The 24,290-nt window shown below is 57.2% G+C and overlaps 1 protein-coding gene across 5 annotated transcripts in view; it reads left to right on the plus strand.

Annotated features, from left to right (window-relative positions):
* ZMIZ1 (zinc finger MIZ-type containing 1) overlaps window positions 1-24,290 on the plus strand; it is a 233,843-nt gene that overhangs the window by 89,798 nt on the left and 119,755 nt on the right. The gene's annotated exons all lie outside the window — the stretch shown is intronic.

Here is a 24,290-nt window from a genome sequence, read left to right on the forward strand (position 1 = left end):
TAGACTGCCTGCCCCCTTATCTTCTCTTTTGTCTTGACTGTGTATTGGAAGGATAACCTATTGGCTCCTCTGTGTTCTTTTTTCCTCCTGAGTCTTTGACACCTGGTGTGTATTTAACGCCTACACCGCCTGCAGACGCTGGTGTTCAGCGGCCCCGTGGGGTTCCTCATTCGCAGGTGGGGAAACTGAGGCTGGGAAAGGCAGTCTTGCAGATAAGAGTTGGCAGGGTGAGTGCGTGCCTTCCCTGTAGGCAAGGCTCTGCTACCTTTCTGCAGTTCCAAGTAAGGAACTGGGGCACGGGGCATGGGGCACTGGTCATAAAGGTAAATTGAGGTGGACAGGACCGTGGCTAGTACCTAGGCAACCACACCTTGAAAGAGAGGGGACATGTTGTGAGGGTTCCATTTCCCCCACCGTGGGTTCTGGGGTCCTGGTGCTTCCCCACCGAATCCCCAAACAGCCCTAGACCGAGGGGACCAACACAGGGTGAGCCACACGGGGATCAGTGCTGCGCCTTATCACTGCACGCACAGCATACAGCCTAGAGCACTGGGGTTCAGGGGGTCTGAGCACCCAGCTCCTCCCAGGAAGAGAGGATGGCCCCTGTCCTTCTGCCGCGCCATCCAGGACGCAGTCTGAACTGCAGAGGCGCCCAAGTGCGTGTCCGTGGAGGATTCCCACACCGTGGGGAGATGCCTGGGGCAGGCAAAGCTCCGAAAGCAGGAAGGGGAGGAGGGAGTTGTCCCTGCAGATCCTGGCCCCGCCCCCGCTGGCCTGGAGGGACCTCCCAGGGGCACACCAGCAGCAGAAAAGCCCCTCCAGAGTCCTGTGCCCTCTGGAGCCAGTTTCCCCCTTTGGGACCTGCAGTCCCCACCGGCTGCACGTTGCTGCCTGCTCTGTTGACAGCTGGTCTCTTGTTTGCCTCTGCCTAGGGATTGTGGCAGGAAGTCTTGGAAGGTTCAGGTGCTGAGCTCATCCTCCCCCCGCCCCAGGTCCCCCACCACAGGCAGGGCTGGGGCCACAGCCCAAGGAGGACCCCCCTCCCAAGGGCTACCTCCTCCCACCTGCCGAGGGCTGCAGAGCTTATGCGTGCTGAGCTAGCCCCGCGAGACACATCTAGCCCATCCTTCAGCCCCCTGCACCCATGGCTTTTCCTTGTCTCCGCTCCTCCATGCCAGCCACCTGCTGTCTCCCCTGCGGGGCTGGAAACCCCTCAAAGAAGGCCCGGGACAGACTGAACCTTGTCCCCCATCCACCAGGCATGGCTCCTAGTACGCCTATGCTGAACAGGCAGGGAGCCTGCAGGCACTCACCTGTGTGCCCTTAGTTTTCTTTGGGGACGGCAAGATTTTATCTGGTGTGCCAGTTTTTAAATTTTTTTTTTAACATTTATTTATTTTTGAGACAGAGAGAGACAGAGCATGAACGGGGGAGGGTCAGAGAGAGGGAGACACAGAATCCGTAACAGGCTCCAGGCTCTGAGCTGTCAGCACAGAACCCGATGCGGGGCTCGAACTCACGGACCTCGAGATCATGACCTGAGCCGAAGTCAACGCTTAACCGACTGAGCCACCCAGGCGCCCCGGGTGTGCCAGTTCTTAATGCGCCGGGTGGGCTGTGTTAAGAAGGATTCTGAGTCTGTGTGTGCCTCGTGGTGCATGCTTGTCCTTTCAGCCCCCAGCTCCCCAGCCAGCAGGTCCATTTGTCAGGTGTCTCGGTCCTGGGCTGTGGCCAGTGCAGGCGTGGGGAGGAGACGGTGACCTCAGTGTGGTCCCTCAGGTGTCTGTCTACTGAGGCTCCTGGGCAGACTGCCCTGAGAACCTTCCAGAGCCCCTGGGGTTATAGGGACCACATAACTCCCAGAGAGCTGACTGGGGAGCACCGGTCCCATGCCCACCACTCCGGTTAATGCGATCGTGTGAAAGCTTTTTCCTCACATCTGTCTTTCCTGTTAAGTGCTTCTCACCCTTCTTCCGTTCCGGTTTGGGAAGCAGCACATCTTGCCTCACAGCTGTTTGGGACCCTCTGCTGCTTCCCCGAGGCTCTTTGGGGGACTCTGTAAGAGCCTGTGGGAGCATCTCTGCTTCATAACCCCGGTGGGATGCTCCCGTGCTGCCCCCATCTGGCCCACGCTCTGGTTGGCCGGTGGGACAGCCTAGTGTGTGACGGGTCTCACTGGGTGGCCCCTGGTGAGGTCTCTCAGCCCCACCTCCACCCGACTCCCAACCGCCCTGGGTCACCCTGGCCTGGGGAGCCAGCCCCCTGCACCCCCACCGTCTCTGCTCCCGGCAGATGCCCTCTCAGCCAAGGCTCCCGACCATCCTCCGCCCAGCAGCTCCAGGGTGGCCAAGCACTGAGCCAGAACTTTGATGAACTAACACTTGTAAATAACCCAAATCATTTTTCTCTGTGTGTGGAAGAAACACAACAAAAACACCCACATCCCCTGGCCAGCTTCGCCTGTCCCGTCGCAGCTCCAGGAGGGCTGGTCCAGATCATCCCATGCCTGCCAGGGGCTCCTTCAGCTGCAGCTTGCATACCTCCGCTGCTGGGGAACTCACCACCTACCATAAGGGTTTGCTCATGCATGTGCACTTCAGTGTGGTAAGGGATGCTTTACGACATGGGGTTAAAGCATGGGTTTCAGGAACAGGTGGTTCTGGGTTCAAGACCTTGCCTTGCCACCTGTCAGCTGGGTGAGTCTGGACAAGTTGCTTCATCTCTGATACCCTCTGTTAGATCATAGATGAGAAAATCTACAAGTGGGGAGAGGCCTGCCTGCCTGCCTGCCTGCCAGGGGTGCCAGCAGCCCTGTGTGGCACCAGCCTTCTCTGGTAATGGAAGACGGATGCCCTCAGGGAGCTGCCCCCACCCCTCAGCACTGGAACATCTGCTTGAGGTTGGCATCGAGTCTGGCAGCCAGATACCTCCCTCCCCAGGATACCGGCCTCCTGGGTCCTCTCTGGAGCTCTCCAGTGGAAACTTTCGGGATGGCGATTCCACATGGAGACACAGTACTTCCCCAAAGTGCCAACACACACAGATCACCAGGGGCACTTGTTCAAATGCAGATTCTCAGGTGTCTCTCTTGGAGTCCGATTCTGTAGGTCTGGAGTTGGGCCTAGGGTTCTGAATTTTTAACCAATGCCCCATTTAACACCTATGATCATGCCAGTCTGGGACACATGGATGCCTGTAAAGGGGAGCTGGCCTAGAGGTTGGGCCCTGGACAGTGTCATGGCCTTCCTGATTGAACTTGGGCAAACCTGTCGCTCTCTGTGGCTGAGTTTTCTCCTGAATTCACCAGGGGTTTCGGCGATCTGTAAGGGCTCTTCCTATTCTTCCAACCCCCATGATAATAAGAAGGACATTCCCTGGGGTCCTCTCTGCCAGGACCCCTGAGGCAGACCTCTGGGTTTCAGCCCCATTCCCTCTGGCCACAGAACATTCGGGTCATCAGCCGCTGGCCAGCCCCAGAGCCCCAGGGACAGAGAAGCTGTTCCCTGGACATGATGTGTCATTTAGTGGTAGTTCCCCTGGGCCTTCCAGGAGGCTTTCAGATCAGCAGGCATCGGCCGAATCCACTCAGATTGGAAATGTCTTCTGCACGCTGAGATAGACCGCTAACTCGGAGCCAGCCGAGGGAGGCAGGATGAAGTGGGGTTATCTGGCTCCTCCGAGGGGCCTCAGAGCTTTACTAGTGAACACATACAGAGGCCTGGAGTGTCAGAACTAGGGGGTGGCCTTGTGGACCCCCCTCTTTATCAACGGGGAAACTGAGGCCCCAGGAGGAAAATGAGTTGCTAGGTCACCCGGGGAGAAATGGGGAGCAGTGCTGGAACCCAGGCTTCTTGGCTTACAGTCTGGTCTCTGGGCCGTGCCTGCCACCCACCACACCTCCCCTTGGGCCGTCTTTCTGGGATGGATATTCTCCCCCACCCACCACAAGGCCTGAGCCTTAAACCAGCCCTCTGCTGCTCCTGGGAAGAAATGGGGCCATCTCAGGACAGGGACCAAGGGGCTGCCTGCTCCCGAAACACTGGGCCCTTCTTTGATCTGCACTGTCAGCCTGAATCAACAGCCCCTGCTTAGCTCCCAGTCCCCCACCCCAGCCAGGACAGCCCCCATGGAAAGTTTCCAGGAATATCCACGCTGAGGGCAACATGAGCCAGAATGAAAAGGCTCTCACTCCCTGGCTCCCTCCCATTTTCCACTCGCTGGTGCTCAAGGGAGTTAATAAGCAGAGGTGAAAACACCGGTCCTGTCCTAATGAGACCTTGTTTGAGGCGGCTAAGGCCTGGCAGGTGACAGAGGAGGAATTATTCACCATCTAGGCGTTCACCCGTCCCCCCGCCCCCCCCCACAACTGGGATGATGTCAGGACCTGGGGCGCAGAGTCTGGGCTGGGCTGTCACTCAGACGAGGGAGCAGGGCTCCTGTGACCACTGGCATCCAGCTTACATAGCCAGCCTTGGCTGTGGGCCGCCCACCCCGGCCCAATCTCCTCCCTGGGCCAGGAGCCCAGCCGGGCCCTCAGTTCATACCCGGCGCCTGGTACCAGACCCACCTCAAGCCCTTTGCATAAGCCGGTTCCTCCTCCCCACACTCTCCCTCTGTAAGCAGTAAGGTAGCAGTATTTAGTAAGCACCTACTGTTTGCCTGGATCTGTGCTCAGTTCTTGGGGAGATAAGGCAACAGAAGACCCTAGGCCAGCCCTTAGGTTGGCACAGCCTAAGCCTAAGTTCGCTTGCAGGGAAGAGAATTAGTTATACCCAGTGCTCTGGGACCAGGAAGGTGTTGAGATCAAGGAGAAGGAGCTCTTGAGAAGTATGGGATATGGAAGGCTTCCCGGAGGAGGCTGGCTGGAGCAGACTGACACTCAAAGGATTCTGAGGATTTCCAGTGGGGCTGAAGGTGAGGCAGGAAAAGCATAGGCTTAGATCAGGGTATCGCCCAGACCAGGACCCCGGATAAGCGCCTGCTTGGGCAGGTGAGTGCAGTATACTGTGAGCTTGTGCTTGGGGGTGGGGGTGGGGGGGTGGGGGTTGGGGGAGGAGGTGGCTGGGTGATGGCATTTGTGTCCCAGAGCACCGGTGGGAACACACCTGTGGCAAGGAACAGCAGGGAGGCCGCTGGACAGAGCAAGGCTGGGGCTATGCTATTGAAGCAGCCACGGGCTTCGGCCTGGCACTTCGTAGGCCATGTATCTGCTGAGCGAATGAGCCGTACAGGGGTGGCTGTCCTGTAATTGTGGTGGGAATGAGCAGTGCAGGGCAGGCACTCAGCAAATGCTGATTGGGCGAAGGGTACATGGCACGCACTTGGCCGTCTGACAAGTGAGAACCCAGGTCGCAACAGAGACCAGGAGGCAGGGGAGGCAGAGCCCAGAGCAGCCCCAGAGTAATTCTTCAGAACCCGGGGTAGGAGATGCCTGCCTACCTAGGAGGTGCCCAGGGGCACATTGTGGCTCCTGACAGAGTGAGGACTCGGTGGGCCAAGTTGCTCAGGGCCCAGCTGCAGTGGGGGCCTCGAGGGGCATGCTTGTACACGCCTTCAGGACACCCCCAAGACAGACCCAGCTGCCCTACAGCCTCTGGGACAGGGAGAAAATGACTACCCATCACACGTGTGTCACTGAAAGGCAGAGGATAGCGGAGCTCCAGGGCCCTTAGTCAGTACTAATAACAAGAGCGATAATAATAACGATGCCGGGTGTCTGGGTGGCTCAGTGGGTTAAGCGTCCAACCTTGGCTCAGGTCATGTCTCAGGGTTCACGAGTTCGAGCCCCGCATCGGGCTCTGTGCTGACAGCCCAGAGCCTGGAGCCTGCTTCGGATTCTGTGTCTCCCTCTCTCTTTGTCCCTCCCCCGCTCATGCTCTGTCTCTCTAACTCTCTCAAGAATAAATAATAAACATTAAAAAAAAAAAAAAAAAAGAAATAATAACGATGCCAGCAGGGAGTGCGGCATCTCCCTTGGTCTGACACCCTTTGAGGTGGGACCAGCATCATCTCCATGTGATGGGTGAGGAAACTGAGGCAGGAGGTGGTTAGGAAGATAGCCGAAGTCTCCAGGCGGCAAAGCCAGGATAGGAACTCGTGATGTCTGACTGTGACTCTCCCGTGGGGCTCATCCCACCCAGCCCTCACTGCCAACATGTGGAACATCTGTTTTGACCCAAAGAAGGAAGACACAGACTCTGAGAAATCATTTGAAATCGTCCATGATCGCTCTGTACACAGGTCCTTCTGGTCCCTTCCCAGCTTTGTGGGAAGGTGAACACCCAGTGGTTAGAGAATGGGCCCTTCCCCTGAATCGGGCTTTTGTAATGCAAGTAAATTACCTGCGAGCCTTTTGATAATTTAGGTGTTTAAATGGTAATGACTGTGGGGCCAGCCCAGGAGGAGGGGAGGAGGCCATGAGTCAGATGGGAGATTCAACAGGCACTTAATCTCAGTGCAGTAGGACTTTTCTAAATCTGCCCCTTCTGCACGAAGAACCCACTGACCAGAGACACTGGGCCACCTCCCCCTGGGGCTGGGCCACGCTGGACGTTCTTGGCTCTGTCCGAGAGGGTTGCGGAGCTTCTGGGGGTTGGCAAGAGCTTGGTGGCTGGAGTATAGAAGATTGCGAAGGTTCAGGGGACAGCCTGTGTGTCCCAGTTGCCAGCAGATCCCTCAGGCTCCAAGGACAACCTGCTGCTTTTTTAGGGGTTTGGAGAGAGGTCTCCTGGATAGTAATAAGGAAGAATTTTAAGAATAGACCTTGTTCAGCAAACGGAGAGAGAAGTGACTTGCCCAGGGTCATGCAGCCAGGATTTAAGACCGAATCCTTGCTGTTAATCACTGTGATATCGCTCTGTGTGTGTGCGTGCGTGTGTGTGTGTGTGTGTGTGTGTGTGTGTGTGTGTGTGTGTGGTTTTGGGTAGTCCTAATGATAGTTGTGTTAATCAGCACCTGCACCGTATAATTTATATACATTATCTAATTTAATTTTCCTAAAGCCTATTTTGCAAGTGAGTAAACTGTTGGGCAGAGAAGTTAAGTCATACAGTCATATGGTCACACAGCCCTTGGGAGATGGGGCCAGAACTTGAACCCAGCTCCATGTGACTTTCAAGCCTGAGCCCAACCAGACTCAGGGCACTGAGGACCTGCTCTGGGCGTTGCCAGGGGAGAGCCCCTGCCAACCAGGAAGATCAGAGGTGGCTTCCTGGAGATAGATGGGTTTTGTCTCCAACAGACCAGGTATCTTGAACTTTCAGGTCCCAACCTGTGTAAGACCCCATCACCTGACCTCCCAGAGGCTCTTCCTCTTGGTCATAAAATGAGAAGAAAAAGCTTCCTTCCTGTGGCCCAGAAGGACCAGGCAGGTGGAGGGTGTGTTCCCCAGGTTCAGCTGGGCTTGCTGAAGCAGCCAGCATTGCCATGGGTTAGGCCTCCCCAGATCAGGGCCCAGAGCCCTTCCCAAGCATCAACTCGGAGCCTTGCAACCAGGGCAGCTCAGCTTTGGGGGGGCCAGAGACACACAGCTCCCGCTGGGAGTTGCAGGGAAAGGCCAGGACAAAGTAGATGGAACAGTGTGAGAAGACATAGGGCACAGCCAGCACGCAGTTGTTGGCTGCAGGGAGGGGAGTGGGAGCAGCGGTTTGTAATGAGGTCCAGTGGCTCACACGCTCTTCAGGGGGCAGCGAGGAGCCAGCAAGGACACCGACACAGAAGGACATGGCGCGTCACTTCTCACTGAACTGTCATTGAAATGCAGCTTGTGGGAGCCCAGAGATAGCACGCGGGCAGGTAGTGGCTCTGCTCCCCTGGATGCTGGCGGGAAAGAGGTGCTCATGGCGGGGAGCCCGGCTGTAGCTGCGACGGTCCTTCTGCATGTCTGGCCTTTCAAATGCAAGCCTGGTGGGGGCCGGGAATGGGAGAGGTCAAGAGTTCATTCAGAAACGGGGGTGGGGTGGAGAGAGGTACACACAGTGCCCGGCTAAATGTGAGATTCCAGAGACACAGGGTGGTAGGGGCTGGGGGGAGCTCAGGGGCCAACAGATCCCACCTCCTCTAGCAAGAGGAAACTGAGACCCAGAGACAGGAAGGGGCTGGTTCGGAGGGGCCCGGGGCTTCCTTGTTTGTGCTCCTGCCCTCCGGCGGGGTTTGCCACCTCCCACTCTGTCTGACCTTCCGCCCCAGCTCTCCCCCTGACCACGAGTGGGGGGCAAGGCTGAAAGGGAGAAGGGTCAGCGTGCGTCGCCTGCAACACCTCACTGAGCCTTGGAGGGCACAGAGCAAGGGCATTCCTAGCAAGGCATGGCGGGGGGGGGGGGGGGGGGTGCCTCGGGGCCCTGCAGCCTGTCTTTCTCCGTTCCTAGACGCCGACCTTGCAGCACCTGGACAGGGAAGGAGAGCACCCAGAAAAGTCTGCCAGGGCTTTGGAGCTGGTGCGTCTGTGGCAAGCTCTGTGTGTCTACCGCAGGGCCCCCTCCGTACCTCTGGCTTGTCTCCCTGTCCTCCCCCTGCGGGCCTCCCGGTCACGCTCATCCGTGCACCCTCTGTGGCTCTTCCCTGCACCCATCTTTGTCTCTCTCCTTCCTTGGCTCTCTTGTGTTTGTCCTGCCCAGGGCAGCTGCACAACTCCAGGGGGCGTCCCATCCACACCTGTTTGCTGTCTCGGGGCCTTTTCCTGACTCTCTCGGTGCTTCCCTGACTTGTGCCCTCTTTCTCGCTGCGTCTCTTGCTGTCTTTTTTCTCAGTCTCTTATTTTCCCCTCTCTGGGCATGTACCTGCCTGCGTGTTGCCCCCCTCCCCAGACGCATGCACACACGGTCTCCGCCCCTCTGTGGGCGGGGTGCGGGTTCCTCCCCACGCCTGAAGGCACAGCTCAGCTCCCCGCAGGCCGGCCAGCAGGAGGGCAGCCCGGAGCTGGAGCCCCGAGCACCCGCCCCTTTGGCAGCCTTGATGTTGTCCTTGCTGAGAAGGTTCTGTGTCCGTGTCTATAGTGGGCCTCCCTGGCCCAGCTCACGGGACTCCTGGGAGCCAGTGCGAGCCTGGCCATCACTCGCCTGGAAGGTGGCTCCTGTTTGGGAACAGGAATGCCCTGGATAGGAAGAAGAAGGGAAGGGACAGTTGGTGAAAAACACAAACAAGCAAGGGATTATGATCCCTGAAAATGTGCCCTTTGTCTGGTGTTGGAATTTGCCCAGAGAGCGAGCAGCGGGGCGCGGGGAGGGCGCTGGGCAGAGGGGCCAGGGTGGGAGCCGCCATGGAGCATTGGGTTGGGGCCGCTGGGTTCGGGCGGGGACGCGTCTCCTCCTCCCCTGGAAACGTCATAAATATGTGGCTGATGAGACGAGCCGCCAGGTCTCTCCAAACCCACCGTGTGAGCAGAGCCTCTTGCCCAACCACCGTCCTCCATCAGTCATTCAGCAGACATTTATTTAACACCGCCTGTGTACCAGCGCTCTTCTGAGTGTTTGGGAGACATCAGTGAGCAGGAGACCAGGCCCCTGCCCTCAGGGAAGTGACATTCTAGCAGGGTGAGAAAGAGCAGAGATGTATTGAGCTCCGAGGTCTTCCTGGCAGTCCCCTCGCCCATTCGTGGCACAGGGCGGCTGGCTGTCAGCGTGGAGGGCCTCCTGGGTGCCAGGACGCAGCCTCCTCCCCGTCAGTGTAGACCAAGGCATTCAGTGCCCACTGGCTGAATGCACACCCCTGCTACAGGCATTTCGCAGTTTACCAGGAATTTCCAGAAGCACCTGGAGAGGGGAGGGACCCGCAGGACCTGTGTGTTGGGAGGCTTGTAGCCAGCCTGGGCTAGGGCAGCTTCAAACAGCAAGGAACAGAGCAGAGAGCAACCCTGGGATGGGGTGGAGAAGGGAATTTTGCAGCACGGCACGAAGCCCCCAGCTCCGTGGTTGCCCATGACGTGATCCTAGAGAGGTTCCTAAACCCCGCTGTGCCTCGGTTTCCTCATCTGCAAGATACGAAGGTCAGACAGATCACAGGCTTGTTCTGAGCTCAAATGTGATCACGGTGCCCGCTTGTAGGCGTGTGGTGGCAATCATCGGTCAATACTGTCACAGGGGACAGTCTCCCTTTGCCAGGGGGAGAATCTTCCCCCCGGCAGTTGGGAATCTTCCAGTCTGGTTGGGAATCTTCCAATCTGGTTAGAGGTCATTCTTGCTTCACCATTGGGAAGCCTCTTCTCTCTGTGGGCCTCAGTTTCCCCATCTGTCTATCAAGGGAGTAGGGCTCGCCGACATGGGAGCCAGGAGGCCAGGGATTGCGCCTTGTGCTGTGGGATCACCGGGCACATCACCTGCTAACAAACCCCCATCAGCTGCCAGGCACCTGCAGCCAGAGTTGTTCCGAAGTAAGGCCACTTGGGGATCCCACGGGGTCTCCTCTGGGGTCCCGGGGCTCCACCAGGCCTGCCAGGGGTTCCCAACTGCAGCCAGGCCTGGAAGTTCTCTCCCCACACAGCCGGCTGGTGGAGCGCCTGGCAGGGACCCGTAAATTGAAAACATGATGTTTCCTGTCAGAGGCCAGCGCGGGGCTGGACTCGGTGTGGCCTTAGAAAGCTGGCCTCGATCTCAGGAAGCCCTGCTCCCCACAGCACCGCCACAAAAACAGTGGAAAAGTGAAACCTTTTCAAGTCTGTGTTTCCACTGTAAACAGGGGACGAGAGCTGGCCCCTCGCCTCCTGGCGCTGCTCTGCTGTTCCTCCGCCCTGTGCCGGCCTGCCCAGTCTTTGGAGGCACCTCAGCTGCCCCTTCTGCCCCAGACAGCGTCCCTCCGACTCAGAGAAGCCCTGTCCCCCTAATCATGAGGGCTTCCAAGTTGAGTTCAAGCATTAGCCCTCAGTACCCATCCTGTGAGGTAAGAAGGACGAGGGAAGGAAACACAAGAGCACAGAGAGGGACAGGACTCGCCCGGTCACGCAGCGAAGTGAGGGCGGCTGTGGTCCCCTCCTTCGTGCCTGCGGTGACTTCAGCAGGCCTGCAGGCCATGGCGGGAGGCTCGTCATGGCGGATGAGTGTGTGAGCCTGTGCAGAGCTGCTCCCCCCTGCAGCCAGAGTTCCTTTGACTTTGTCCGAGGCATCCTTAGAGCCTAAGAATGTCCCTTTCTTCCTTACTGTAAAAATAATGCACGCTTCTTGTAGAAAGCCTGAAAGTCCCATAAAAGTTGAAAGAAGAAAAATAAAAACTGTCTGTGACCGTCCCAACCGCTGGTCATGCTGACCAACATTCTGGTGTATTTCTTTCTGGTGACTTTATGACTTTTTTTTTGTTCCTTCTCTTTTGGACTCAACTTATGTCATGAGCAGGTTTCGGGGTCATTCAGTGTTCCTAGAAAATGACTTGGTTTTTCTTTAAATTATTTTATTTTATTTTATTTTATTTATTTTGAGAGAGACAGAGACAGCATGGGGGAGGGGCAGCGAGAGAGGGAGAGAGAGAGAATCCCGAGCAGGCTCTGCTTTGTCAGCACGGACCCCGACATGGGGCCCGAACCCACGAATCTGTGAGATCATGACCTGAGCCAAAACCAAGAATCAGACGCTTAAGACTGAGCCACCCAGGCGCCTCTAGAAAATGTGATTCTTAATGGTTCCGTGGAAGGACCTGGAACAGGGCCAGGGCCATATCCTCCTTCACAGGTGTGTTTGGTCCCCCGCCTGGGTGTGATGTGGCATCGGTGGGGACACAGTGGAGAGAGGCCCCCAACCCTGGAGTTTATGCTGAAGGCACCCTGGCATGGACCTCGGGGTGGAGAACCCAAGCGGCTCTGATTCGGCATGTGACCTCGGGCCCGTCTAACCTCCCTTCCCATCTGTGAAATGGGCGAATGGGCTTCAGCCAAGTCCCCGTTCGTGGCTAGTCAGCCTGCTACAGAGACCCTGCTCGCCAGCTGCCTGCAGACAGATTCTTTCCTTTATTCAATCCAACGCTGAGTCCCTACTATGTGCAGGTATTGGCTCATCAATTTGACAAAAGGCCCCTGTTCCCAGGCCTTTTCTCCCCACCGTTGTGCCTCCCACACTCCTGCCCCTCCTAACCCTCAAGCTCCCCAGGCCCCCCTCCTCCCCAACCCCTCACCAGCCATGGGCTGGAGCCCGGCTGGGCAAGGGCAGCAGGGGTCCCAGCAGGAGCTATCTCCGGCCCCTTCCACCCACCAACGTCCTTGGTGGCCCTTAGACAGCTTTATGGAGGACGGATGGAGGCTGTCTCCCTCCTGGCAGGTTTATTTCTTCATTTTTCAAGATTTGCTCTGATTTTTCCACATCGGCTTCCTTGGTATCCCCCACCCCTCCCTCTGCATGCTTCCCCTCCCTCCCCCTCCAATCTGTCAGCCCAGGAGAGAGGGCCACTGGCCTCCAAGGTGATTGAATTATTGGGGGTGGGGGGGAAGACAGGCCAGAGTTTTCCGCGTGAGTGCTTTTGGCTTCCTGCCCTTGGAAAGGGGCTGGAGGAGCGGGTACGACTGGGGGCCGTGGGTGTCCCAGACAGTCCTGCTCTGTCTCCCGTCTGGGCTACAGATGAGCCCTGCCACTGATGGTGCAGGCTAGTCAAAGCCACTGCCCCTGTGCCTAGCCCAGCCCTGCTCAGGCCTCGGTTTTACCTCCAACTGAATGGGCAAGTCTGTAGGAAGGAGAGGCGTTAGGGCAGCCTCAGGCACTGACTCACATAGGAGAATCTCTTCCACATCTGCTATCTGTGCTGCGGGACTGGGACCCAGTTTGAAGACACATAAAACATCTACTGTGTGCACCAGGCACATTCACATGCATAACTTCACATAAACCTCCCCTTTGAATAGTAACTCAGAGATAGGTGGCAACAGATAAGAGTTGCTGGCCTTGTTTTCACAGTTGAGAAACATGCCTGATCCAAACTCCTCCTGCTCACCTGTGGACTCCTGGACGACCAGGGCTCTGTCTGGGGCTTTTCAGGTTCTCCGGGGAAAGCAGAAGGCCAGACACTCGAAAGAGACCCAATAAATGCTTGGTGAACTTCCTTCTACTGAAGGGAGACCAGAGAGGTGAAGTCACTAGCCCAAGGTCACACAGCTAGAGATGGAGCCCTGCCTTGCCTGTCTCCAAGCCACTTCTCCTGGTCTAGGTGTTGCCAGAGAAGGCTGCCATTCTAGCTGGCCTTGTCCAGCCACACGGCTGCTGTGGTGGCCTGAGAGCTTGGGGTTCCAGGTCCCACCCCCTTCCCACGGGTGTCTGTGCCTCTGCTGGTCGGGCCGCACGCACACACTCTCTCTCCAGGCTGCCTTCCCTCAGAGGAGGGGCTGAGAGGGGAGAGCCCCCTCCCCCGCTCTGCTCCACACTCCCGCTCATGGAAATGAAAAACACATTGGCTTCATTATCCCGGACTGAATGAGCAGGGTTGCCATGGCGACAGCCATCTCGGGCCGAGAGGGGGCAGGGAAGGGGCTGGCAAGGCCATGGCAAGTGGGGACCGGGCAGCAGGTGAGCAGGTGCACCAGGCGGGCAGGCGGTAGGAACAATTGCTCCTCGTGCCGCCCGACCCTGCGCTGGGCCCCTGCCTTTAGATCGCCACCCTGGGACCCAGAGAAGCAGGCAGGCCCCATCCTCTGCTGAGTGGCCTCTGGTCCACCCGTACTACTGGCTGTCCATCTGTCCCCTCCCTGGAGGATTGCTGAGGGTGAAGGTGGGCTCGTGCCTCGCACCATCCTAGAGGTCGAGAGCGAGGGAAAAGGTGGGAGGTCGGGAGCCAGATGAAAGCTGTAAGCCCCCTCCCCAGCTGGGACCAGCCCTGGGGCTCCATGCCTGAGGGTGCCAGACTCTGCACACCCCAGGACTCCTGTGTGACCGGTGTCGTGCCGGTGACCCTGTCCTCAAGCATAACCCTCTCCAAAGAGGTTGGATCTTCAAATATCCACCAGGAAAATCGGTGTGATGGTGGTTGTGGGGATGACAGCAGGGAGTCCTGAGCCAGCACAGTCTATGCCTGTGGAGGCCCCAGGAAGGTATCCGTGCCTCCAGGCCTGAGCTGGGCTGTCCCCATGGCCCTGACCCTGATAAGCCAGGCTTATCCCTCCCCGGGGCCTACGTCCCACCTGCCTCATGGCCTGTCACCCCAGGCCTTGAGTCTGAGAACAGCACCCCTAGGTAGGCCCAGGCTGTGCTCAGGCTGGTCCAAGGGAGACTGAATGTACCCCCTTTCTCCTCCGGGCCACCTGGTGGTGCGGGAGCCCAAGCTGGTCCTCTGGATTATTCTCGAGCAAACACTGCTGCCTCTCTTAGAGCAGATTGCCTCTGCCTGTCCCTCCTCACGATCCAGAGATGCCGGGACAGCTGCCGAGGGCCCCTGCCCGGGAGTACTGAGTGCCCACGAGGGACCTTGCCTTCAGGCAACACTGGTCAGAGAAACCCCACACTGATTCCAATTCCCGTTTCTTTAGACCGAGCCTCACCCCCAATCTTCTGGCCCAGTCCGCCTGGGCACGTTTCCAACTACGCTCCGTCCAGCTTCTGTGCGGGCTGTTCTGTCCACCTGAATGCCCTTCCTTTGCAGCCTGCACATCGCCAAGTCTAACCTCCTCCTGCTGAGAGAGGGCATGTGACTTGTCCAAGGCCACTGACAGTCAGGGCAGCATGGCCTGGGCTGGACGTCTGTTCCCCATGGACATGGCTCAGGGGTCCGCATGGCCCTAGATCATGAGCCCAGCAGCTCCAGGGGCTGGGGACAGGTTCCCTGCCACTTCTTAGAGGGGAGGCAGAGAGCACCAACATTTTAGCTCCTTGACAGCTGTTCTCAGTGGGGAGGGGCCCAGGAGGGGTGCTCCGGGGCTGACCCCAGCCTTGCTGACCAGGCCTTAGTAAACGGAGACAGTCCTGGGGCCCCTCCCACAAATGGGCCGCGTGCCTCCCAGGAGACAGGTGGTGAGGAGCCTAGTCTGGCAGATGTGGTTGGGGTGTCCATGGCACCGCTCTAGCCTTGCCTTCCTGCCAAATGGAGGGCGGTGCCGAGGGGAAGGCAGCACAGGCGGGGGAAGCCCCAGCGCCTCCCTGGGGCAGAGGAAACCCAGGGGTTCTCAGCTACAGGCAGATTCCAGGGGCTCATTCCAAAATGCTGGTTCCCCATCCATCCCAGGGAGGCCAGCGCAGAGCCCAGGAATCAGAGTGTTTGCAGCTTCCCAAACCCCAAACCCAAACCATGGGCCATGCTTGACTTGCTGCCTCCAGGCACCTAGCCAGCCTGCCTCAGGGTCCCAGGCCCTGTGCCTTGAGCCTCCGTACAAAGTCCCCACTCCCTGTGCTCCCAGGCTCCCAGGCTCATGACCCCTTGCTGACCCTCCCTGCATCATGTCCTACAGAGGGCCTGCCTCCGGCCAACCCTGGGGCCTTGTGCCTACCCCTTCCCCCTCTTCCCTCTCATCCACGTCCCCCTGCCCCAAAGCCCATAGTCCCCATGACATTTGTCCCCTCCATTGACCTCCCCTGACTCCGGGGCTGTGTGTCCCGGGCCCACCTCCCAGCCACCACCATGGCTACCGCCCAGCTCCCCGCCCTCGGCTGAGGGCAGCCGCTGGGCAAAGCTGTCATTTTCCCTGCCAGGGATTATAGGTTTGGGACTGAGGGAGTCTGAACTGGAGGAGGAGGAGCCGGGACTCTCACCCCAATGCCAACCCCAAGAGACACCTCACAGAAAGGGTGGCCTGGTGCGGAGTGCTCTTTGGGCTGGGACGGGGATTCCTGTAACCAGGGTCACCCCAGCTCTATGTGTGCACGTGTGTGCAGTGTGGATATCTGTGTGTGCCTGGCCTCTCAAGAGTCACGGGCTCTCTCATACTCATTTAATTTAATCCTCCCACGACTATCATGCAGGCAAACCGAACCCATTTTCCAGATAGAAAAGACACAGCTCAGAAAGGTTGGGGGGGGGGGTTGGGCGGTGGCGCCTGAGTGGCTCAGTCAGTTAAGCATCTGACTCTTGATTTCAGCTCAGGTCATGATCTCACAGTTGGTGAAATTGAGCCCCACGTCGGGCTGTACATTGGCAGGACGGAGCCTCCTTGGGATCCTCTCCCTCCCTCTCTTGCTGCCCCTCCCCAACTCACGCTCTCTCTCTCTCTTTCTCTGTGTGTCTTTCTCTCTCAAAATAAATAAATAAACATTAAAGGAAAAAAAAAAAAGGGCAGTGGACTAGCCTGGGTCACACAGGAGACTAGAGCAGAGTCCGGAGTAGGTCTGCCTCGCCTTCAGCTGCCCACCTCCCACTGGGTGGCAGCTCCCCCATGCCCTGCCCCCACCCGTCCTCCTGCCCATGGGCAGCAGAACTGACTGGGCCGTCACAGGCCTCCACGAGGCCCCAAGTAGCGGGTCCCGTGGTCCAGTGCTGTGTGCCGCAGCCACCATGCCGGCTGCCGGGAAGGCTCTGCAGGGCAAGACTGGAGGAAGAGAGCACGTGTCCCTCTGCCGCTCAGCCATCAACAGCGCCCCTTCGAGCTGGGCTTGGAGGGATAACGTGAGCCAGGCCTGGAGTATGGCAGCCCCAGTTCAGGGTGTACAGAAGCTGGAAGCATCTCCTGGCGGTTCACATGCCAGTGGGGTGACCCCAACCGGACCCAACCTGGGCCCCCCGTTATCCACTCTGGAGGGAAATGGAGTGAGTGCCTGTGTGCCAGGAACAGGGCCCAGGGACCTCCAATGGGCTTTGAAGAGTTGAGGGAACACGATGGGGTCGTTCCCAGCACAGGCTCTGGAATCAGGCTGCCTGTGTTGGGGTCCGAGCCGAAGTCACATAACCTCCCTGAGCCTTGCTTCGGATGAGACAAACCTAAAGCACATCACATAGAACAATGAGGGGAGCAATCCACGTTCGATAGATGTCTGCTCGGGTCCCCCTTCTTGGTTCTGCAGGTGCTAACGGGCCCTGCTTCTCACTGTCTGACCAGTGACTGCGGTGTGACATGTGATGGGGCCTCCGGGGGTGGGGGTGGGGGCGTGGGATAGCTAACCTGTGCCTCCTGGGGCTTCCTACGGGCCAGCATTTCTGATGAGCAGGACTGGGCCACCAGGTCAGCGGCCACTCCCTGGGCTGAGCCGGCCAGCTCTCCTGGACCCATTTCGTGAGTGAGCCAAGGCTGGGGGGAGCCCTGCCTGTTCTTGGGAATTCACGGCATGTCTGCCTGTCACAAGTACCTCGATAGGGAAGATTTGTGGGTGAGATTTGCAATTCTGTTTTCTCTGAGGGTTATAAATCAGCTGCGTGCACACCCTGGCTGCAGCGTGGGCCTGAGGCCACACACACGCGCACTCACACACACGGGCGGAAATGCGGTCCGGGTCCCGCCTGCCGTTCCCGGGGTGGGAGAAGGCACTCTCCAGGGAGCTGAGCTCTAGGAAGGGAAAAACCCAGGTCTCTAACTGCTGCCCGGCCTTATAGGCTCCCAGAACCAACCAGAATAAGGGGGTCAAGGCTGAAGCCGCACATTATATGAGTTATTAGTATAAGCGCGAGTCTGCCTGGCTGGGGCCAAACCTTGGCCTTATGCCTTTCTAGCCATGTCGCTTATAGAGCTTCAGGCCTCAGTTTGCACATCAATGAAATGGAGCCGATTATAGCACGTACTTCAAGGGATGGCTGAGGAATAAAATAAGTTAACATGTGTAGAATGATTTAAACATCACAAGCATGTGGTACGGGTTCTGGAAGGCTTGGCTTTTCTTCCTCCTCATCATTAGTTGAGAGATATCTGTAGGGGTGCCCGGGTGGCTCAGTCAGTTAAGCGTCTGACTATCGATCTCAGCTCACGTCTTGATCCTCTGGTCGTGAGTTCGAGCCCCGCGTCAAGCCCCATGTCGAGCCCCGCACTGAGCATGAAGCCTACTTAAAAATAAGAATAAAGAGAGAGGGATATCTGTGTTTTGGCGTCAGACTAGGGCTTGAATCCCAGCTCTGCTTCTTGCTAACTGTGAAGTTCAGCATGCTACTGAGTACTCAGTCCCTCATCTATAAAAGGGGTTATTACTACCTACTTCGTGGGGCTGTCTGGGCATAAGGGAGATGGAACTTATAAAGGACACACTATCGGGCCCTCAGGGAACATCTACCGCTGGTTCGGAGCAGGTGGCTCTGCTCCTAGGCCTGTCTTCCTGGGGAACGTTTAGAGGCAGAGGGAGGCTCTGGGGAGGGGAGTAGAGGGGTGAGTTTCAGAACTTCTGTGTCCCTTCCACCACCAGGGGAGTAAATCTCCAGCCAGAGTCACTCTCCTTCGCTGCCTGGCACCGGGATTGGCAGGTGTGGCTCACAAGCCTGCCTCTCACTGGGTGGCCTTGGACAGGTCACTTGACCCCTGAGTTCCCTCCAGCTTGGAATGACTGTGCCTGCCTCACCGGGCAAGTAGAGGACGAATTAAATGAAATGATGTGTGTGGTGCTCTTAGCCCAGCGCTGGACGGCCAGATAAGTGCTCTGTGATGCCATGGCAGGGCCTCTCTCTGCCTCCTTTCCTTTCTCCCGCCTGCCCCCAGCTCCCTCCCACACCCAGCCCACAGACAGGCGTCTTCCCAGGCCAGATGTTTAAATATGCCTCCCTGGGAAGATGGGCCCTAAAATCCACGAAGTGCGTGTGGAGCCACTCTAGCGACCCAAGATGGAGGAGGGAGACGAGCTCAGAAGTTTGGACCTGCTCTCTTCTGATACAGTTCCCCGGTGCCAGCCACCCCCCCCCCGCTGCAAAGTGTGCTGAACGGGAGGCTGGGCCTTGCTGGGCCATCGGCCGCCCACCCTAGAGCCTTCACTGCGCCCTCAGGGTCCTTGGGTGCCCTCAGACTCAGGCTCATTTCCAAGTTGTTTCTGGCACTTTTTACCTGCTCCGTCGTAAAGCCCTGGAAAGTGGTGATCTGAGGATGAGTGGCTCCTTGCACGACTGTGGGGGGGGGGGGCGGTGGGAGGAGAGACGGGGACTGGTGCCCACATTTTTGCAGCGCCGACATTTTTGCACCTCTCCCACCCAGCTCACGGCCCAGGCAGGCAGGATGCTGAGGCCTCGGCCGTGGATAATTGCTGGGAGCATCCCAGGCCAAGCCTTGGTCTCCCGGCAGAACTTTGGAGGCTGGACTTCTCTGTTGCCAGGGAAACCAATGTGTTCCCTGGAAAGGAAACCACAGTGCTTTGGCTGTTAAGACACCCCCCTCCCCCCTCCCCAAAACGAGTTCCCTCCAAAACCGATTCCCCCGAAACTGTTGAGTCGGCAGCATGCCGCCTCCTCCCTGAGCCTCTGAAATTATAGAAAATGAAATCTGCCCCTGACCTTGTGCTTTTCACCTCTTTTTTAAACATTCCACTGTAGCACAAGGACATGTTTTGTTTTTTCTTATTTATCTTCCTCCCATGCCAGCTGGGGCTCTCAGTCCTTCTCTCCTCTTGTTGACTGGAGCCAGAAGGGGAAGGACTTCCACATTTTTTTTCGTTCAGCTGTCAGCAGAAATAAAACAAGCAGGTTTATATTTGGAAAGCAGAGGGTCTCAGCCACCAGATCGCTATGTCCGGGGTAGGTCACAGCCTTCGTGTCCCCTCGCGGCTTGAAATTTGATCTGCAGATTTGCAGGGGAGGGGTGGGGGTGGGGGATTGGAATGGGCCTGGCTTTCCTCACATTGACTTTTAAATGCCATTGGAGGGTCAAGGGTGATTCCTCAGTGGCTGACAACTCGGGGCCCAGGCAGAGATGGTTCTTCGAAAAGAACCCCCAGGGGCACCTGGGTGGCTCAGTTGGTTGAGAGGCTGACTTCAGCTCAGGTCATGGTCTCACAGTTCGTGAGTTCGAGCCCCGCATTGGGTTCTCTGCTGGCAGTGCAGAGCCCGCTTCAGATCCCCCCCCACTCTCTCTCAAAGATGAAAAACTGAAAACATTAGACAAGAATCCCCTAGGAAGACCTGAAGCGGTCAGGTAGGGGCAGGGTCTGAGGTGCCCACATTTCCTTCCCATCCGTCTTGCCACCATGTGCCTGGAGGCGGGGAGCTCTCACCCGGCTGCACAGGCGAGGCACCTGGGTCTCAGAGGGTCCTGAGACTGTCTAAGGAGTGGAGTCAGGGCTCACAGCCAGGCCCCAGTGACCCCACGCATCATTTTATTACGAGACAAAGCAAAACAGGAAAAGAGGGAAAGAGAAATGTGGCCAGCGTTCACTTTCAAGAGCCCTGAATGCTCTTGAAGGGAACGGATGTAAAAGGACATGGGTCCAAATCCCAGATACCCCCCCTTGCCCCTCTTGGGCCTGGGTCTCCCCTTGCCCCGCACCTCCCCCCCAACAACTGCCTGGGACCTCCTCCCAAGGCCCCTCCCAGGTCTGCCTCAGGGTCAGTGCTATCAGGGCCACTTTGTTTTGATGATCTGAGCCATTAATTTTCCACCTGGAAGTGACTCTCTGTTCCATAAGTAATTTTAAGCAAATTCTGTTCCTGTCCTTGTGCTTCCGAGGCAGGGAACAAACTGGAGCCCGCTGGCTTTTCCACCATCCTCAGCAGAGGACGGTTTGTGAGGCAGCTTGTGCTCCGGGCCATGTGCCTTTGGAGCCCTGGGCAGTGAGGGTGCAGGTGATGCCGTCCGCGAGAACAGCGTCAAGGGGCCCGAGACCCAGCCCCAGCTCAGGCAAGTGGGGCCCGAGGAGACACTGAGGCCGTCTCCAGTCCCCTGCGGTCCCGTGCTGGATTTTCAACAGGTCTTTCTTGGTGACTCCTGAAACCCTCTGTCAGATCTTGCTATTAGCATGAGGCTCTAAGAGTGTAGAGTAAACTAATGAATTACAGCATGATTACACAGCACATAATTAACTTTGTAATTAATATGCAACTGCCACTTAAGCTAAAACACTGCTTATAGAGACGTACGGCAATAGTAAATCACAGGTCAGAAATAGCACTTTGGAATTTTCAAAAGAATGAGCGTAAGCAGGGAATCACTTAAGGCAGCAGGGCGAGTTAATTAAAAAGCAGATGAATTGTGAGCGTCCTACTTCATTTCAGTACCTTCTACCTTAAGAAAGACCCTGAGGCCACCCTTCCCGACTGACTGGCCAGGCCTGGTCCAAAAGGGACTGGGCATGGGGCGCCTGGGTGGCTCAGTCTGTCAAGTGTCCAACTTGGGCTCAGATCATGATATCACGGTCCGTGGGTTCGAGCCCCGCGTCGGGCTCTGTGCTGACAGCTCAGAGCCTGGAGCCTGCTTCGGATTCTGTGTCTCCCTCTCTCTCTGACCCTCCCCCGTTCATGCTCTGTCTCTCTCTGTCTCAAAAATAAATAAATGTAATAAAAAAGGGGGGGGACTAGGATGCGGTTGTATTTCCAAAACAAAGACAGGCCTTTCTTGCCCCATCCTAGCAACCCCCACGGCTTAGCCCTCTGCCAGTCACACTGGCCCTGCAGGGGGCCAAGCCCCATGGTCCTTGGGACCTGGCTCCACCCTTCCTCCTCCAGAAAGCTTGTGGGGATGCCCCCAGCCCAGCCCTGAGCCTTCTGTAGTTGGGCCTCCATGGTGGGTGCTGACAGCAGGTGGGTTGGGGAAGCTCGTCTGCCTTCACCTGGATTCTGGGTTTCTAGAATATAGGGATGCCATCTCACTTTTTTTTTTTAAATCCTTTCTCCCCCCAGCCTCCTGCCAGAGCATTAAAGCAAGAAAGTGCCTGGGTGGCTCAGTCAGATAAGCATCAGGTCATGATCCACCCAGGTCATGATCTCATGTTTGTGAATTCGAGCCCCGCGTTCGAGCTGTGCTAACAGCTCAGAGCCAGGAGCCTGCTTTGGATTCTGTGTCTCCCTCTCCCGCTGCCCCTCCCCTCCTCATGCTCTGTCTCTGTCTCTGTCTCTCTCTCTCTCTCTCAATCTCAAAATTAAATAAACATAGAAAAAAAAAAGCAAGAAAATGCCTTAGGAACCACCTCACCCAACCTCCATTTCACCAAGACAGTCCAAGGGCTGAGTGCTTATGGTCACAGGGTGACGTAGGCCTCGGCCTGGCCAGAACCCCTCCCCTGTATCTGTTCTAGCCCTGCATCAGGCTGGGGAGGCCTTTGAAGCGAGTCAGACCCAGGTTCCCATCCCAGCAACCCCACTGCCCTGCTGTGTGACCTTAAGTAAGTTGTATAACCTCTCTGGACCTCAGTTTGCTTATCTTTAAAATCTGAGCAATGATGCCCAACTCCTTGGGTCAGTGTGAGGACTAAGTGAGCTAACCTGCGAAAGGGCCAGGGGCATGGTGAGTGCTCCCTCAATGCCGAGTGCCCTCGGCCACCCTCTGAGGTTTAGGGGTGCTTGGAGAAGTATGTGACATCTCCATCAGCCCCATCCGTCGAGGGCTGAGAAAACAGGCCCAGAGAGGCCAACTGTGCGTCCACAGCACTGCAGGTGTGCTGGCATACGGTTGGAACCCCCCCCCCCCGCCCCCCGCCCCAGGCCAGGAGCCCACTGAGGATGGACACCTCTTGTGCACATGTCCCACTCTGGGCTGGGCACAGCCAGTGCAGGCTAGCACAGAGCAGCACCCTGGGGGATGGCTGAACTCAAGGTCTCTTGCAGGGCACCTGGGGCTGGGCCATCTGCAAAGCCCCAGGATGGTGCAGAGGGAGCCTGGCTTAGGGGATGGATGGCTGGGCTTTGAAGCTTGACAGATGTGGGTTGGAATCCCAGCTCTGCCATTTTGTAATCTTGGGTGAGCTCCTTCCTCATTTCCTATCTCAGTTTTCCCATCTATAGGTGGTGCTGATCACTCCTATCTTTGGTTATATTATTATAAAGATAATTCGCATAAAACGCCAAACGTGCTACCTGACACACTGTAGATACTTAATGACACCTGTTTTGTTCTCATTATTATTCACAGCTATGAACAGAGGTTTCCCAGCGGGCTCCCCTCCCCCACAGCCTCAGGGAGTTCTCTGAACTCTGGCCTTCTGGGCCACCTGGCCTGTGCCCTACCTTTGCAGGTCTTGGCTTGGGTGGGGCGGAGAAGGAACCGGCCTCTGCCTCAGGCAGCTCATGTGACCTTCCAACTCTGGCCTTTGCCCCGGTCTGTGCCAATCTCCTGACCTGGGCCAGCCTTGCTGGGGGCTGGGAGCTGAGCGGGAGCTGGTTGAGTGTATCGTGATAACCAGTGGCTTCTGGAAACTGGCCGTGATACTGGATTCAGAATCCAGGGCCCTAGGCTTCAGGGATGGAGGGCTTCATATCTTGACACCGATGCCTGTGGCTTCTCTTCCCACAGACACTTGAGTTTCTGGTTCCCCTTCCTCAGCCTGCCAGCCCGCCCAGCCTCCCCTGTGTCCTCCTCCTCTGGGTTCTCTCCCTGCTGTCCGGGCCTCCACCCTACAGCCACTCCCCTTAGGTCGGAATTTCTCAAGGCCAGTTCCCGGGAAACTAGTTCTATGGGATTTTAAAATGGGTTTAGTGAAAAAAAGTGGTTTGCAATTTGGTAACTTTGGGAGAAGTCAAGTTCTGCGAGCCCCCCATGTACAAGAGTGCTTTCGTGATCTGCCGGGGAGGGTAGAATACACAGCTTTTCTCCAGCTAATGAGACCAGAGCATCCTTTGTTTAGGGAGGATCTCAAGGGCCCTATTTCTGAGGAACAGACCCCAGGCCACCTCCTCCAGGGTGGGCAGGGCACCGCCCTCTTTTTGCCAGAACTGGCAGTTTCCCCTCTGCTCTCCCTGCCTCCATCACCTAACGCTGACTAGCTGGACAGACTTCACGTGGGCATCCAGACTGCTGCCCAGGAGGAACAGAGCCCAGCGCACGTGCTGTCAAGTACTAACCTGATCCGCCTTCCTTCTGGAACTTTCCACCACTGGCCTTTGCCACTAGGACAGATCCCGTCAGCTCTTCGACCTGACGTTCTGATCAGTGGGCAAGGGGATGCCTCAGCCACCCACGTCCTCAGACACCCAGCCTCGAGCCCAGGGCATGGTTCTCAGGGTTGCCTGTGTGAGAGCAAGCCCCGCCCCCCCTTCCCCCCATCCACAGCACAGCCCCTTCTGTTGTTGCAGAAACTGAATTTCTTTTTTTTTCCTAATATTTATTTATTTTTGAGAGAGGGACACAGAGCGCAAGTGGGGGGCGGGGGGGGGGGTGGTGGCAGAGAGAGAGGGAGACCCAGAATCCAAAGCAGGCTCCAGGCTCCGAGCTGTCAGCACTGAGCCTGATGGGGGCTCAAACCCACGAACTGCGAGATCATGACCCAGGGCCAAAGTCAGCCGCTCAACTGACTGAGCCACCCGGGTGCCTCAGAAACTGAATTTCTGCCTAAAAGTTTGCTGCAGCTAGATTG

The sequence above is a fragment of the Neofelis nebulosa genome, chromosome 13 (assembly GCF_028018385.1).
Source record: "Neofelis nebulosa isolate mNeoNeb1 chromosome 13, mNeoNeb1.pri, whole genome shotgun sequence".
NCBI lineage: Eukaryota > Metazoa > Chordata > Mammalia > Carnivora > Felidae > Neofelis > Neofelis nebulosa.